At 35.3% G+C, this 17,631-nt stretch overlaps 1 protein-coding gene across 4 annotated transcripts in view; it reads left to right on the forward strand.

Moving 5' to 3' along the window:
* Positions 1-17,631, forward strand: part of WWOX (WW domain containing oxidoreductase) — a 525,183-nt gene that overhangs the window by 94,031 nt on the left and 413,521 nt on the right. The window lies entirely within an intron of this gene.

The following is a 17,631-nucleotide window of genomic DNA, read 5'->3' on the forward strand; positions in this document are numbered from 1 at the left end:
TTTTTCTGAGAATCGATGAAGACAGAGTGACAATTAGATCACAGTCTTGGTTTCTCTCCCCCCACCCCCCCTATTTAGTGTGATTCCCACTCTTTCCTGGCAAATCCACTTTCTCAAATTTTGCAAAATAAATATTTCTGATCCTAATATCTGAAATCGTATATCAGCTCTTAATTATTTAGTTAATTGACACTAAATTGTCCTGAAGTTTTATAAAACACTAAACACACTCATGCCTTACTGTATATTACGTTGGTAGTTTTCGGTGACAAAACCACTTAGACACTGTGACTGTTCCCATATCATGATTTGAAAGGTAAACCAGAACATTATCATCTTTTTAACAGGAACACTCTGTGATTCATAGGTGGTGAATATTTCATGCACTTTGCAGTTGCCTTTGTGCAGGAAGGTAAATGGGAAGTAAATCCATGTGTACTTTAGACAGTAAAAAGGCATTACTTTGTTACATCATATAAACAGGTAGATTTGATTCTCTCTTTACTCATGCTGTAAAAAGAAAGTTTTAAAGTGTTTAGCCGTACCTGAAAATGTAAATGCACTAGCCTAATGTAATGCTGAAGAAAAATTAAGACAAATGATACTGCATCCTTGCCACAAACTGCAGCTTGTACAAAATTCACTTTAGTTATTATACTGTGAATACGTGTGCTAAACCTCCTCTGTGTATGCACAATTTATGTTGAATGCAACATGAATCATTTTAATAGACCAAGCAAAAAGTCCCCAAAGTCAATTTTCAAATTATGAACCTTGGAACAGAATATAACAACAATGAACAACAAATAGTTCAGATTTTATTCTGAACTACAAATGAACCATTAAAGGTACAGTATACTCATTCAGAAAAACATTTCCTCCTTATCACCACGATGGTTAAAAAGCATAACAAGAATATTTTTTAAAGGTCAGTGCTAAATTTTCTTTTTTTTTCTGTACCTTATTAAGAGGGACATTCATGAAAGCTGATGCCATGAAGATTTTAACATCTGTTGTGAGATCTGGATGACTCTGCTTAGATTTTGTCTCTGATCTGCTATGTAGCCTTGAGAAATTATTTTGTAAGTCTGGTTTTAATGCTTTAAAATTCAGGAATCTGTTCAGAACTACTGCTTCACAAATGGCTTGGCTGCAGATGGGTCATTTCAGAGCAAAGCCTTTGCACTGCCTGATTGCAACTGTCCAGTGTTACCATGACATAACAAAGGTGGTAACAGATGAACACAGGTCTTTTAAAGGTCGGTAAGCAAATAAAATTCAACAGAAAGGAAGAAAGAGTATTTGAGTATCATCTAAAACCTGAACTTGATAGGTCAGGCTGGCTGTCAGTCTAGAAGGAGGTGACAGTTTCTGCAGCCCACAGAACACATGGCAGGTTGGCACAGAGTAATAAGTTTTTGTGCCCTTTTGTGAGTTCAGCAGCATTCACATGCTCGTGAAGAAATGCTGCAGAAAGAGGCTGGCCTCAGTGCTTGGGACTAGTTCAGTTTAAAATACCAGGACCTAAATTTTACATTACTGCTTCACCAAGCATCACATTTCAGAATGTGGATCCTCAGAATATTTCCTTAAACTCTGGAAGAACCTAAAATTCTAAAGCACATGAACTTTTAAAAAGAAATTTCCATGGTAGCTTACATGCTTGGTTTTGCCCATCTTTAGAATTCAATTAGTCCTAATATTTCTGAATACATAAACCTTACTGAGCTGCATGTCAGGTGTGTTTTGTTTATCTGAGCCTTATTTGGTGAATGCTCTGAGTACTGGATTGGAGTGCTCTGGGAGATGATGTGGTTGAACCTCCTCCTGGTTTTAATCATAATGCTTAATGGGAGATTGGTATCTTCTTTTTTTTTTTTTGTGCTTAAAAGGAATTGAATTAGCATCCTCGGTTTTAGAGGTGAATGTTCTGAGCAGAAGGTATTTGTATCTGAAGGAACCTTCTCTATTCTTTTGCCTAAAATGTCTAAGTAGTCACTCAGCTGGAGACAGGAAAGATTATGCCATACATTTGATATGCTCTAGGCTTTGCTGCTTGTTTTATGCAAGAAGCATAAGAGTACAGCTGTAGTAGGTTAGTTACCACACAGGGATTTGGAAAGGAAATCATATTTCTTTTGTCGTCCTTTTCGTTTGCCCAAGTGAGAGTGTACAAGCACCGATCATCATTTGATGCTTCGCTTTTGATGCGGGCCATGGATCCAAGATGCTCTGACTGAGATAATCTTAAATCATTAGCCTGAAACATTTAAATTCGTTTTGCATGGGCAAGATAGCTAAAAGGCTTTGTGGAAGAGTCTTAGTACAAGGTGCTCAGTGAGGTGGGCTTGGCACCTGACGGACTGAGTATGGCACCTAACATGCCTGGGTTCTCTGGCCTGTCTGTTCTTCTGTCAAGGTTGAGGGTGTTTGCCCAGTTTTTAGTTCTATATCATTACTCTTTTCAAATACGGTGAGGTACACTGTCCAGAGGACAGGTGGAGAAAGTGTGTAATTGGTGTGTTTCACTAGGCTGAACAGCAGACTCAGCCAGGTGTGGAGGAGATTGGATGGTCCTTATGAATGAATGTCATTATTTTGACAGGATGATGAATTAACATTTCTAGTTTTGGAGCCTAAGTTAGAGCAGTTTCATGTGGTCTGGTCAGCGCGGGGGCCTGCAGCTTGTGGCACCTTTGAAACAACATCGTGTAGCTTGGAAAGAAACATCAGCAAACTGAAATGGGACACGATCTGCTGAAAGTGATTCAACTCAGGCCTTTACTTTGGCTGTCATTCTTCCTCCGCTCTTGGTACAATGGTGTTCCTGGTTGGTTTTCAAATCTTAAATACATTTACTTATTTAAAGCAAATAATTTAACTTCTTGACTGCAAAAACCTATTTTTAAAGGAAAGATGAAATTTCCAGCATGCTTTTGTTGCTGTCAATTTTAACGGGAACTGAGTACGCTAATAAACCTTTCCAAAGTTTACAGGGGTCAGGTATGCCAAGCTGTTTACCTTTAAAAATGCAAATAGGTACTTGCTTAAACTTGTGAAGTTACTGGATTGAGCTTCGGAAATTAGGAGCCAGATCTGGAATGATACCATGTACTTTTACAGTGCTGACAGTTACTTGGTGGAACTTTATTTTTAGCTGTATAGTCATCCTGTTCTTCAGGAACAAATGTAAAAAAGTTAAAACTTAACACCTTTAGAAAACTATTGCACGGCTCTTTATGCAGTTCTGAGAAACAGCTCAGGTTTTTGCCTGGTATGTTTATAGCCTTTTTTTTTTTTTCTTTTTGGAGAGGTCCAGCGCCATAGCATGAGGCATTTGAAAAACTAAATTGAAACCAAATGCTTACAAGTGCTAAAAGGCATCTAAATGGTTGGCTTACGTGTGCTCATTGCCTCATCTACTTCATTGATGGCATTTTTCATTGCTGGATAATTTCACTTATTAAATAGTCCATGGATTTAGTTGATTATAGGGATGCTGTTATTTTTTTTAAACAAAATTCTGTACTTTTGGAGCCTTTTCATTTTCCTTTAACTTGTCGGTGTCCTCCTAAAATTGCCTACTTAACCAAAGTCTTATAATATGAACCTTCTCTGTCTTATCATCTTGGCATATCCTTTCTCATGGGCCTGAGAGAATTAGTGAGTCATGCCTCGAAATGCTGCTTTGTTCCTTGTGCAATTCAGTGTTCTTTAACTGGTCAAATTTGCTGTCTAGATTGGAGAAGACAGAATGAAGCAGAAGGAAAAAAGACTCAAAAATTGTCTTGAATGGTTTCATGGGAGGGGAGAAAAGGCTTTTTTCATGTAACTTTGTCAGCCATGTAGTTAAAAATAGAAATTGGCAGTGGTCATGGGCTTTTCGAGCTGCACGTACCTGAGAAGAATAACCTAATGCCAAAGTTCACAGCCATTGTGTATCACAGTCTGTTCTGAAAACTTTTTGTAAGGTACATCACAGCTATGAAAATTTTACCTAAAAATAATGTAAGGACAATAGGATTCTGTAAACTACATAGTCTGTGGAGCACAGCATAGGAACCATGGGTTTCATATGAAAAACTGCATAGTCCTGACTGCTTTAAGGATTACATTGCATAAAATGATCATAGTTATTATAGAGGTATAAAACCAGCTTGCTTCATTGAAAATTAAATTTATTTTTTTAATTTATAGAGAATGAATTTGCCTTTGCAATTTGACTGTCTTTATAACTGACTTTTTTGATAATTATGTTATTTAAGATACCATTAATATAAGTATCTTTGAAAAGGGAACTGCTATAACTTTTTGGAAGTTAACATTTCTTCAAGAGCAAAAGGTTGAAATTTGTTCTAGATTTCCTTGACAAGTTTTTTTATTTGTGTGTCTTCAAACATGCCAAGGTGAGGGAGTTTATACCATTAGAAGAGTAAAAAAATCTACAAGCCTCTCATTTCTGACTTTGTATTTTGTTCTTCAGTCTGGTAGGAGAACACACACCATTGCCATGGGGTGTTCACGGATCAGTAATTACATCTAAATGGGACGTGATGTATTTTGGTAGGACTGGGTTCAAACTGCGTATGTATACTACTGGAGGTTATAAATTTATAGCTATGCAAAATTATGGTGTCTGTAAATTATCTCAAAACATATTCTCTATTTTGACTGTACGTGCTGTCACTGGCTATGTCCTTATCTGCAGTTACTGTGACCCAAAACAAGTACATTATATGGTGAAACAGTTGCTGTTGGAGACCCAACATCTGACTTGCATTTATTTCCAGGGTTTTAGTCCAGACTATTTAGGAAATAGATGTGATGAATTGTCTGCATTTGATACAAAAATTTGAAAGGAACTTTGCCAAATTCATTATTTTCTCATTAATTAGTACCTGGGACAATTTCAAATGAATGAATGACTTTAAGCAGCCACCATAAGTGAGAAATACATTCCCCAAAAGTTGCTTATTTTTCCCCCTCCTCTTTTTCCTTTCTGTATATAGCATTTTACCATAGTTGAATCTGAAATCCAGAATAGTTTAATCTCTTACGAAAACCCAGTTTTAATTTTTGAGAAGATAATCGAAACATGAATTTTATGCAGTTGAAGCATCAAGTTTTCCATCTACTAATCCAGAAAGCTCCAAATTCAACTAATTTTAAGGTATCAAGACAAAAAAAAATTGGATGACTTTTGGTGGCTTTGGGGTTTCCGTTTTGACTTCTTGACTTGCATTCATGATATTAATTGTATGTCAGTGGCCCACAGAAGTCTAACCAAGATCACTACAATATTCTATGATGGACTTTACTAAATTCTAAGAGAGAGTCTCAGCATCAAAGAATGTGAAATTTATACTGGTAAAGAGGGGATAAGGATAAGCAATCCTTAGACTTTAGCTAAAACCAAATCAGAAGTAAGACCAGAGAAGGAGCCCTGTGGTTTTGTCCAGGCCGTGATCCGCTTGATCATTCTGCTCTCTGATGTGTGAGAACCTCTCTAACTGCTGGAGAGATGAGGAAACAGATCTTACTACAAAAAGCAACAGCAAAAAATTTTGAAAATCCATTCTTTTCTTTTCTTTTCTTGTAGATTATGAGAGGTAAACCTCATGAAAACAATGTGTATTTATGGAAAGATGTTATTTATATTCCATAAGAGTAACAATTATTCCAATATAACAGCAAGCCCCCCTTTATTACTCAGCTTCATGCATTTTCTTCATTGTGTGATATATTATATTGCTTTTTGGTGTAACTACAGTTTTAGATCTTATTGAATAGAATTTGTGTTGCCTTATAGAAAATTTGTTTCCTAATTCATTAATTATTTACTATTACTTGACCTTACAGTACATGAAAAAAACTAGCCCATAACTGTAATTTCAATTCTCTCTAGTGTGAAATCAATCACATTCCACATCTTTTATATTATTTAAAATGTGAATGATGACATTTTCTTGTGCATTTCTCCTGAGTTACTGAGAACTTTCAAATATTAGTGTGTGGGAAATACGCAGGCTGTCCCCTGCAGACCTGGGGGAACTACTGATTGTACTGCAAACACTGCAAAACCATTTGCAATGAATGAGCTGTCCTTTTTTGTAGTGGAACGGGTGGCTGATGCTCAAAAAAGGCAGTCTGGTGCTGCTAAAGACCATGAGTATTTTATAAAAACCTACTTCGTAGGATTTTTTTCTTTGTGTACAAGTAATATTTGGATAAGGACATAGCTTTTAATCAGTACTTCCTCCCTGTCTCTGCAACCTGATACCCAAATTGTTTATGCTAATGATATTACATAAGAAGTTTAACGTGTCCAGTTTCCAATGCTGGTGGGACCTTTTTGGCAATTGGATAACTGGAGAGTTCATTTCTGATATTTGTGTACCCTGTCCTATGTGATTAAGGTGATACATATCATGTTTATATTTACAGTTCAGAAACAATTGATGAATGTTGTGGGAAGTCACCCACTGCGTACAAGAAAGTGATGAAAGTTGTGTCAGTGATACTGAGTTTCTGATTACTTTGAGAGTAATTTTTGAAAAACCATAGAACAGAATCATAAAATCATTTTGGTTGGAAAATGCCTTTAAGATCATCAAGTCCAACTGTTAACCCATGCAAATACCTGAGTATATAAAAGAAAAGGAGAAATCAGTAATACACTTGAGATTTGGAAGATATTATTTTCTGAAAACCTGCAAGGGAAGTATTATCATAAACTAGAGTTTTGAAATGATATTTTGAACAATAGACATATGTTTATGGAACAAATACATTTGTACCACAGCTTGCATAAGCACAGAGAAGTAAGACTTTTGTCCTTGCCAAAAAATCTTACCTCTTATTATTAATTCCTTCTCCTGTTTCTGGCATGTATGTCCATATTGGTTTGCTCTACAAGACAGTTTATCAACAAAATGTGTTTTTTTTCTCCATTATTCTTTCAGTAGTTAAATGCTGAAAGTTGTATGTTCTAAAACATGTCCAGATTGACATATTGCATCTTAATGCAAACTCCTGACTACTTTAGAAACATATATAATCATATTAAGCAAAAGCCATTCCAGCTATTCATGTATACACTTTTATGAAGATCAGATGTAATTGACAGTATTTAATTTTACTTAAATAGCTAAAGCTTTTTAAATATAGGTTTTCCTGATACCTGAGCATAGTTAGGAAAAAATTCTGAGTATATGTAATATTATACAAAGAAATAAAGTTAATTTTCTTGAAATATGCACTACAGTATATGGATAGAGTTTGGGAAAAAATAGTAAAATGAAAAGTATAATGCTATTTTCCTAAGCCACATTTGCTAAATGCAGACTTTTGCAAGGTCAGCAGTTATACTGGAGTTGAGTAGAAATGGCTTCAGTGGCTTTAACTTTACCAGTGCCCTTGATGAGGTGCAGAGTTGTCAGTATTCTCGTAAAATTCCTCAGTGATGGCTTCTTCTGTTCTCTTATTTCCTTAAGTGAACATCTGTCTAATTGTTCACCTCCATTGCTTTAGTGCTTTCCTCATGCTTTCTCTGTTTCCAGACAATAAACTTTATTTTCTTCATAAGAATTCAGTCTACGCAAGGGTATTAGGCAGCTTGTTTGCACCTTTTAATTTCTGGAAGTTTTCCAGAAGGGCTTTTTGCTGTAGTTCCAATGGGTTCATCAGTGAATCATGTAACATAATGCAGCATTGTGTTTGGGTTTTTATCCGTTGCCTTCTGTTTATAAACATCTGCTTGGAAATTTTCTTTTTGAATTTTTTTTAATATGTTTTACATTTTTGCATGTGGCATATGGGTAAGACATACAGTAGCTGCTATTTTTTCAGGTGTTCAGGTAGGTACAGCCTGTGTTTACGTTAAAATTTGGGAAAAGCCTAAGCTACTCACTTAAAAAGGAAAATTTTAAGGTAGAGTATGTGCCAGTTATTTAGCTATGTAACAATATCTGTTAAATTGAAACCAATTTAATAATTGAATGGCTCCATTAAAATGTGGCATTAATGCTTGTGGTTGCAGAACTGCAGAAGGCATCTAAAAGTCTTTCTGTCCAGTAGAGAGAGTATTGCTCACAAACTTAGCGTGCTACTTCTCTTCACGTTCGGCTCTTTGTGTTCACTTTTGCTTCTTTTATGAAGGGGAAAGGCAGTGGTGGTTGTGGTTTTTTTTGGTTTTTTTTTTTTTTATTCTTTGCTTCCCCCTCCCTCTTATCCAGAAAACATTTATATCAATCTTGCACACCTTTTCTTCAGGCAGATACTTAGTCTTGCTACTTTACTTGCTGTAATGGCAAAACTTCCTTGTTTCACATGTACAACTACTTGTAAGATGTAATTTTTAAGGCATATTCTCCATCCTTGTCATTATATTGTGCATTGGCAGCTTGTATTTAGGAAATAACTATTCTAGTAAGTATAATGATAGTATATCTAGAGATCAAAATTTTATTAGAAAATTCATGTATATTTAGTAAATGAAAATTTCAGAGCTTTTCATGTTGATGGTGCTTAAAAACGAGACACTTGATTTTGGACTTAATTCCTATGTATGCTAAAGCCATTTTAAACTTTCTTAATTATTAGAACAATGGGACATGGCCTTATGACCCCTCCTGTCTGTGTCTGAATGCCATCAGTTTTATGCATCTCTAAAATACATAGCCTAGACTTTGATCTCAGCTTTTTAGACAACCCTGGAATTACATTTTGGTTTTAATGATGTGTTGGATTTTATATCTATATTGCTGATTACAAGTGGAACAAAATCATTCCTGAGATGGGCCACATTTTCACAGAAATTTAATTCCAGCCTTTGTGTTTATTTTGTTCATATTTTCTTCATCACATGATCTTTATTTCTTTAGAAACAAAGTACAGAAAAACTTCTTCCTTTTATGATCATAAATCAGGTGGCATAGTGCCAGGTTTCCATATTCTAGTACTGTTCAAACATGCCTGATATTTTCTTGTGCGTGCAGAGAGACTTAATATTTTTCTTCAAGTCTATATTGTGTATATCGAGTGTATATTAAGAACCTGATCCTGCCAACCCTTATTTGTACAAGAGATCTTTACTAATGTGATTCGGTCCTTTTATTTCACTTTCTAAAATTACATACATAACAATGTGACCATTTTAGATGTATCTCTTAACTAGCAGATGGAAACTGTTGTGGAAACAAAAGAATTTGTATATGTGTTTATTTTTTTGAGCATACTGTTCTGTAAGATATCTATTTTATATTGTTTAAAGCCAGAAGACTGTAACTGTGAACTGCCAATTAAAATCTCTTAAAATAGCTAATTATTCAGTTCTTTCATTTCTTTGTTTGTCTCGTGTATTTATTTCTACTTATGTTGAAGCATCCTGAAATTATTCATGATTAAAGAAGTGATTACTTTTAACCGTATCGATATCTGTATTTTCCAGTATTAAGAGTGGGGGGAAAGAATTGTACCTTAAATCTACTGGAAAGCTTTGATGTACTTCAAAATAGCTGCAATGCATTTTTAAACCTGCAGACGTCACTATTCTGCCAATTAATTGTGCTACACTAAATGTTCATATAGCGCTATGACCACATTTAAAATATATGTTGCTTCCATCTAGCAATTATAGCACTTTGTTTTTAATCTAAAACGATTTCAGCAGATTTATTTTAATATTGTTACTTCATTTTCAACATTTCACTAAAGGAAATAGTATGCTGTCCTTTCAGCTTGTATAAGCCATGTCCGAAGACTGTCTTTAATTATTAGTTCTTGTTGTTTCAATACAGATTTATGAACTATTTATTTTGTGTCATATAACATACCATTTTTAAGCAACATTTTTCAATCTGAACATAGCTTCCAGGAGGGCAAGCTGCCCAGAACATCAGTGATCTCACGGTTATTACTTTGTGTCATATATAATCTTGTTTTTTCCTGCAACAAATAAATCTTTGGGCCTCCCTGCAAAAAACATTTGTGGTTACAGTATAATAAAAATAAACCGTTTGTTGTGACTGCAGCTGACATTTATCAGCCTATTTGTGGGTGCTCTTTCTCTCTCTGTATAATACGGAACATAATTTGTCACTTTGTAAATACATTCCAGCCTAAATCCCTGCCAGCATCTGTTAGTGTTTGAAGGATTAATGCACTGCACAGTGCATGTCTGCACTTTCAGGCAACAACATAGCTTATGGTTATGGATCATGAGAGAACAGGGAAAAAGGGTTCATTTTGTATTTACTTAAACATTGTTGCCCTTTTGACCATCATGCTTTTCTCGTCTTGTTTGTCATCTGTAGTGGGGATGCTAACTTTTCCTCCATGTGTAAAAGCTGTATGTGAAATCCTGCTCCGAGTTTTGTGCATCAGTGTATGTATAACTGTACATGTCAGATAACACATCTTTAGTTTTATGGGTAATAAGCGACAGTGATGTTGCATTGCAATAAGGATGTTACTGGTTTCGTCTGTTTAGAAGTACTGGTTTTTCCTCCAGCCTCTGCCATTTGCAACAAATCCATTACCCTGTTTGCTTCATATATTGCATGTTTCTCAGCAACCCATAAACTGGGTTTATTTAATCTTAAAAACTTCAAATTGAGGAAGTTTTTAAAAAGAAACAAAGTCTGTAGCTTCTGAATTATCCCAATGCTGTTTGCCTTGTTGCTGGTTTTGTAAATGTATTCTGCTATCACTTCAGATCTTGCAGAATGAAAAGAATTGAAAGCATGTGAATAGGAGGCTCTCCACAGCTGAGATTCTGTTACATGTTCCCAGGCTCCCTCGATTATTCTGTAAACAAGAAGATATGTTTATTAGAATAGTAAACCATATACAAGTAATATATTGCCAAGATTATTTGAGATTACCCAAGATAAATTCAAATGAGCTTTACAGGAATGGGCGTTTGGAAAGGGAAAGAAATGATCTATATCCAGGGAAAGAAAAAAATCCAGCTAAGAGTAGGCTCCCAAGTAAATACCCACAGTTCATGTACATTAAGAGCTAATCAAATTCCTATTGCCAAAACCTATGGTAGATTTTTTTTTTTAATGCATGTAATTTCTTGTTATTGAAGCAGATGTGTACTGCCTGCAATGGAACCATGTGCATCCAGGAAAAATCAGGGACATTTGGAGCCTACGAATGGAAGTATTCTGAAATTATAGTGTGGTAATTTTTGTTGTTTTTTGTTCTTTCTGGTTAAGGAATAAATAATTTTAAAAATGCCCTTAGGAGAATGACTTCTCTTACTCTTTTAAAGCATGACTTACGATTGCTGTGGCATAGTTTACTTCTCTGAAGATTTTATTTTCAGAAAGAAATGCAGATGTTTTTCCTTTTTTCCTTTATAATTGTCTTCAGAAGATGAAAAAGGCCAAATTTACAGAGACCTAATCTAAGAGTTAACTAATGTAAAGATTGTGAAATAACATTATTGCTTATTGTAGTGGTATTTATTACAGATTTATTAAAAAAAAAATTAAAATCTGAAAAATTAAGTAGCCACAAAGAAATGAATAAGTGTATTTTGCATTTCTTTTTATGTGTAGATATTTACAGACACAAGGAGATACAGTTTTAAAATTATCGGGGAATTTAAAATGACTGTTGCATGACCAAGAAGCCCTTTCACGTCCAACTTAAATATACAAAATATACCTAGAGACTTTAGTCACATTGTTGTATTTGTGACATAGATTTTAAATTATAGGTAAATTAAGTATTTGGAAGAAGGAAAAATATTGCTGTGAATAGTGATTTGTTTAAACGTGAGGACCAAATGCCGGGTTGGTGTACGGCATCCTCAGAAACTGAACTCCTTCATATCAAGTCGTCTTTATCACTCTTCCACATCTATTGTCTTCAGAATTTCAATGGCTCATTTGTTGCCTTTATATTTAATCTCTAGCTAAAGGAGGATCCAGACTTCACTGTTGCTTTTATAACCCTGTTGAATTCAACAGTGAAATCTGCACTTCAGGTGTTTGTTCTAGACTATCGTGTGAGGAGCTGCCATGGCAACTTTAAGACATTCATTTACAGTACAATCCTACTACAGCTTGAGGGCTTCAGGTTTTTCTGAAGAGGCCTTTTACCACTCTCATTTGTAGATGATGCCAAAAAGGTAAACACTGTTCTCTGCCAAACATCCATAAATGTTCTGGAGAAGGGATAATGACAAGGAAAATAAAAATAAATTAATAATAATAATAATTCTTAATTATTCATGATAAAATGTAGGTCCAAGGATGATCAGTAATCCTAGCAATGTGCAGGCTCATACTGAACCATTAGGTCTTTATATATGTGCTGTTCACTTGGCTTGGTAGGCAGTAACACCTGCAGGAATTCTATTTTTGTGAAGAACATGAAGATCTAGTTACTTAAGCACGAAGAACCAGGCTTTACAAAATCAGGTTTTGGGAGGGCTCACGCACAGCAAGACAACGTTTGACAGGATTGAGCAAGATGATTAGTGGAAAAATTTACACCAGTAAATTACAACTAAACCAGTAAGTTACAGCCAAAATACAGGTAAAATAAATATGTTGGGAAATAGTGAAACCAAGCGTTACTAAATAAATTTTCTTTCTAATGAAAGAAAGAAAAAACTTTTCATCTCTGATTTTCATGAAGAATCACAATCAGTCCCAGCTATTTTCCTGTGCGTCACATATATGGGTTAATAAAATAATTAGCATTTAGGAAATTAGTTTGTTTTGTGTACCATCTTCTCTTGCACAAAGTTAGTGAAAATTTGAAAGTACTGTATAGAAATAGCTGATATCGGGGAGGGGGACACACTAGAAGAATGAGTGTAAAATTATTCTACCACACTGTCTTCTAATGAACTTTATTAAGGTATATCAAATGTAGCCGAAGAACATATTATTAAAGCATCTAGCATGTAAGTTGGATGACTCTTGGAGCAGTATGATTCATCTGTCCCAATCAGTTCCACGAGAAGTAGCTGCATAGCATTCAAAGCAGACAACAAGACGAAGCTGCCGTTACATAAATACATTTTGCATGAAGTACCAAATGTTGGCTACATTAGGGACAATAGAATTTACAGTCCTAATCCTGAGTGAAAGCCTTTTTCCCTATTATGTACCTCCATAAATAGTGCATGGCACTGGCTATTGACTGTCATAAGCTGTGTCAAATTGTCAGATGTGCTTCTAAAACATCCTTTACTTTGTCCTCAACATGGTAATATGGGTTTATTTGGGCATTGCTTGTCATCTGCTGAGTTTTGTTTGTTTACTTTACCTATTTTAAGATAATTCCACAGACTTTACATGAGCTTTGGTGTCAAATTCTTTTTTTTCCTGAAGATTTTCTGTTTCTCACGCTGCATATAAGAACTATTTGCATTCCATGATGTTGTCATCAAGATTTTTCTTTATCAAATTAAACTGCTTTTTACCAATTTATTATATTTTCAGTTCCTCAAAGTCAGATATTTTTGTTGTTGTGCTATGTATTCAGTTTTGAGTTAAGGGCTTTTGAGTATCAAAGATATATACATGATATTTTGTGAGAGTAAAATTATACAGTAAATTATCTAGTGTCCACTATGATACATTTTAATCAGGTCCTTACAAAATGACTTGTACTTACATTAAGATACAGGGGCTACAGCATATTTATTAAGACTCTTCAACTCTGTATGAAACTGGAGCAGTCAGAAGTGATGGTGTCTGCGGAAAGATTCTTTATCATATGAATTTACTTTTAGTCATCTATTATTTATTTCAGCTATTTTATATGCCATTATAATAAATATTATGACAGAGAAAGCTTTTATGCTTCAACTTATTGTACTGCTCTTCACTTCCTTGCAATCCTTCAGGAAAATGTAGCTATGCTTTACCTATATTTAACGTAAATCATCACTTACATTTGAATGAAAAATTCACTATGAAAAAAGGCTCCTTCTTCAATACCAAGACACAAATGCACTATCATGTTTACTGCCAAACTACTTTACTATGCACTGTTCATTTTTAAACAGTTTTTAAGCTGTAAAGTGAATACATTGCATATAGTGAAATTGCTTGCTTTCTGGATGTTTTCACTTCCTTGTTAGTTTCTGCCTCAATAAGCATTTTTCTAACACGAGTGCAAAATATAACCAATTGCTTTTAAGCATTTTTAATATTTTTGCTCCAACGGGGAGCAGCTTACATACAAAACTAAACAAACTGTTTTCTGGTGTTATTTAGAGTAATGAAACTTACCTGGAAATATTGATAAAATGCTCTTAGAACTGGGCATAAAATCATGAAATACAAGCTAAAATTTTTTCTTTGCACTTTTCAAAATGTTATTGTGTGGTGTTTAAAAGAGACTTGTTAGGAACCAGAGAATGATCCACCTTTGGCTGTTTTTTCAAAGACAGGATGTTGGTGCGTAGACATTGTTAGCCTTGAACTGCTCTTTGGGCTTCATGAAATGCCAATACTCCCCATCCCAAAAGCAGTGTTTCAGTTGGTTCAAGCTGACCTTTTCAGAAGGTTTGGTAGACAGCAGAAGCGTGTCTGCCTCTCTTGCCCGTTTACGAAGCTGGTTGGAGTCTAGTTGTGAAAGTGGTTTTGGACACAGTTGGGACGTATGTCCTGGGGATCTGCAGTGAGGGCACCAGCTCATTTTGCACAGGCTTTCAATAGTGCCACGTAGGAATGGCCCTGTGATTTAGAAGTGAGCTCTTTAGATTATTCTACACTCATTCTGCTATTTAGTTTCCCCTTAAATGATGTAATTGAAAATAAAGTAGTAGAGGGAGCATTAATATCTTTTGTTAACTTCACTTTAAAAATTCTGGAGTTTTCTGCCTTAGTGTGTTGATTTTACGATGTCAGTTTTAAGACTGTCGTCTGTATGTGGGGAAGTGACAAGTCCCATTTAAGATTTCACAACATAAAATGAGGCATAATTCAGTACTGAAAATATGTGAAGTGAAATGGTGAAAGACATCAGCGTAATACAATTATGACACATTAGATCAGGATTTGCAGCATACCATTAGCAATCAGTTCTGACTATGGATTACAATTATAGTTATGATGCCTTTTAGCAAAAATGTTTTTCAGTTTTATTTTTTATTAAAAAACCAATGTTTTCTTTTTCTATAAATACCACAGTGTGTGCTACCTAGGCTTATAGGGCAAGAGGGAAAACATTATAACAAAGGTAATACTGAGCTACTGTAAGAAAACAAAAAAAAAACCTTCTAGTTGTCATTGATTGGAGATATCCTTACATTATTAAGAACATACCTTACAAGTATGTTTCCTTATTCAGAGCTTTTTTTAAAGAAATTGTAGTGTAGAAGTAAGAGTGGGAAAATTTGGAATGAAAATAAGTTGATACTAAAGGTTTAGCATTTCATGTTCTCAAACTAAAGTAGGAATTGATGGTCTACAAAATACCTCGGTGGAGTAAGAGCTGCTTGAATCTCAGTTGGCAAGGGAGAATCTGAAACAGAAAAGTTGGGGAGCTTGCCGAAGCTCATGATATGTAAATGGATTCCTTCCCCAGTTGCTGTTCAGAGAAAACACTCACGCTTGGCTTTTTGCTTGCCTTCAGAAGCTGAGGTGGCCAGTTCTGATCCGAGTGCTTTGGATGTCACATGCTCCAGTTTCTCCTATGAGGAAAACAGAGCAAATGGGTGTTTCTGTGCTCAGTATGTACCTTGTGTGTATACAAAGGAAATACAGACTGTTACCGTCAGCTTTTTAAAAAGCAAAAGCAGGGAGAAAGTTGAAAAAAATTTTATTTTGCCATGTGCCTTTGCTGAACTATTCAATGGAAAAAAATACTAAACCCATCCTTTTTTCCCTTCTCCATTTTTCCTTTTTTTTCAGGTCGTTTTAGATACAGTTTCTTGAATTACTTAACAAATGTTTTCTTTGTCTTTTTCTGTAACTGTATGTGTATCAAAGCTAAAAGAAAAAAGGTGAAGTAATATTAAATTGTTTGAAATAACTTATCTTACTGGCTGAAGGAAATGGAGTATGAATAGAAAGGTGGTCTCATTTCATTGATGGAACTGGTACAGAAGAAACGTAATTGTAGTTTGCATTTGCTATGTGACAGTCAACTATATTTCACTTTCAATAATTTATTTATGATTTTTAAATTTCTGATTTTTACATTTTCATTATATTAATCCATAAATCCAGGCCAATCTTAATCTGTTTAATTTCTATTTCTGAAAGTATTTTGAAGGCATCATACTCTTTTTTCTTTTGGACTTGAAATATACAGAAACCTCTTTTCCGTTATTAGAATCAGTAGCAGAAGCCTGACGTGTGGCACCAAGAGGAAAACCATTACTTGAGTAATATAGTGTGGACTTGAATCTGTGTCGCCAAGAGGACAGTAGCTAACAGCTTGTGGTATCCTCTGTTGGACTACTCTTTTTTTTTTGACCCCCCTAATTGTAGCATTCTTGTCCTTTTACCCCTAGGAGAGACAGGAGAATGTTTCAACTGACGAAAGCAGAAGCAAAATAAACCCAACTATGCACACTGCTTCTCTATTAAGTAAACAGCTTTGAACAGCAAAGTTGAAGAGAAGTTGTTCTGGAGCTCTATTGCATAATGCAAGGCAGCATTGCCTTTCTCAAGTCTCTCACCATCAAACAGAAAAAAATATTTACCCAGTGGGGTAAAACAAATTCCAGAATGATGTGCATCTTGTGAGGGCAAAAAAACTCTTCATAAGAACGTTGGGTTTAACATTTTTGGACTCTGTCAATTTATACTTCTGATGGGAACAGAACCTGTCGAAATTTCAGTTGTATTTATTTTGCTGTCCTGATAAGTCTGGTTGGAGTGGGACAAAAGGAATTTGAGTGACGTTCTGTTTAAACCCAACCTGTAATGTAATTGTAGCAGGCAGAATGGGTGCTAGCGAAATAGAAAACAGATGTAGGGAGAAAAGTACCAGATGTAATGAAACAGAGATCAGATGAATTGCTTGAACTTGGGAGACAATGGAAGCACTTTTCTTGGCTTCCTTCTGCACTGACGTGCATATTGCTTCCTTTTTGTTCCTCCAGAAATGCTCATTGTATAACCTTGTAATCACAGTACCATTGCACCAGGGTGCTAACAAAGCTCCTATTGCCTCTCCACTCAAATGCTGCCTTTGATTGCGTAGTACCACTGTATCTGCCCCATCTTTTCCTCACTCTTTTAGCAGTGCTAATGTCCAGACTGAACCATGACACGTAGGTGTAGGTAGCATGTTGGAATTATATGAAGTGTCCCTCTAATTTCTTTTTTACAGAATAAGCTAAGCAGAGTGGACTGAGAGTTGTCATGTTTAAGTTTGGGGAAAGTACAAGGCTTTTGTCGTCTTTCTTTTGTGTACTAGAGAGTTTGTATGGTGTTGGGTAGCAGTGAGTCTAAAAGTGAGGGTGAGCACAAATACACAGGTTCATAATCCTTAGGGGATCTACGTGAGTTACATGTCATGACAGTTGGTATTTTGCAGAGGATCATAGATGTCTTAAAGCACAGCATTTGTGGAAGAACTAAAGACAACTGTTGGATGCTGTGGTGCAGACACACAGCTGCAGCCAAATGAAAGCTCGTTCAGAAC

Source organism: Nyctibius grandis, chromosome 12 (genome assembly GCF_013368605.1).
Source record: "Nyctibius grandis isolate bNycGra1 chromosome 12, bNycGra1.pri, whole genome shotgun sequence".
Classification (NCBI taxonomy): domain Eukaryota; kingdom Metazoa; phylum Chordata; class Aves; order Nyctibiiformes; family Nyctibiidae; genus Nyctibius; species Nyctibius grandis.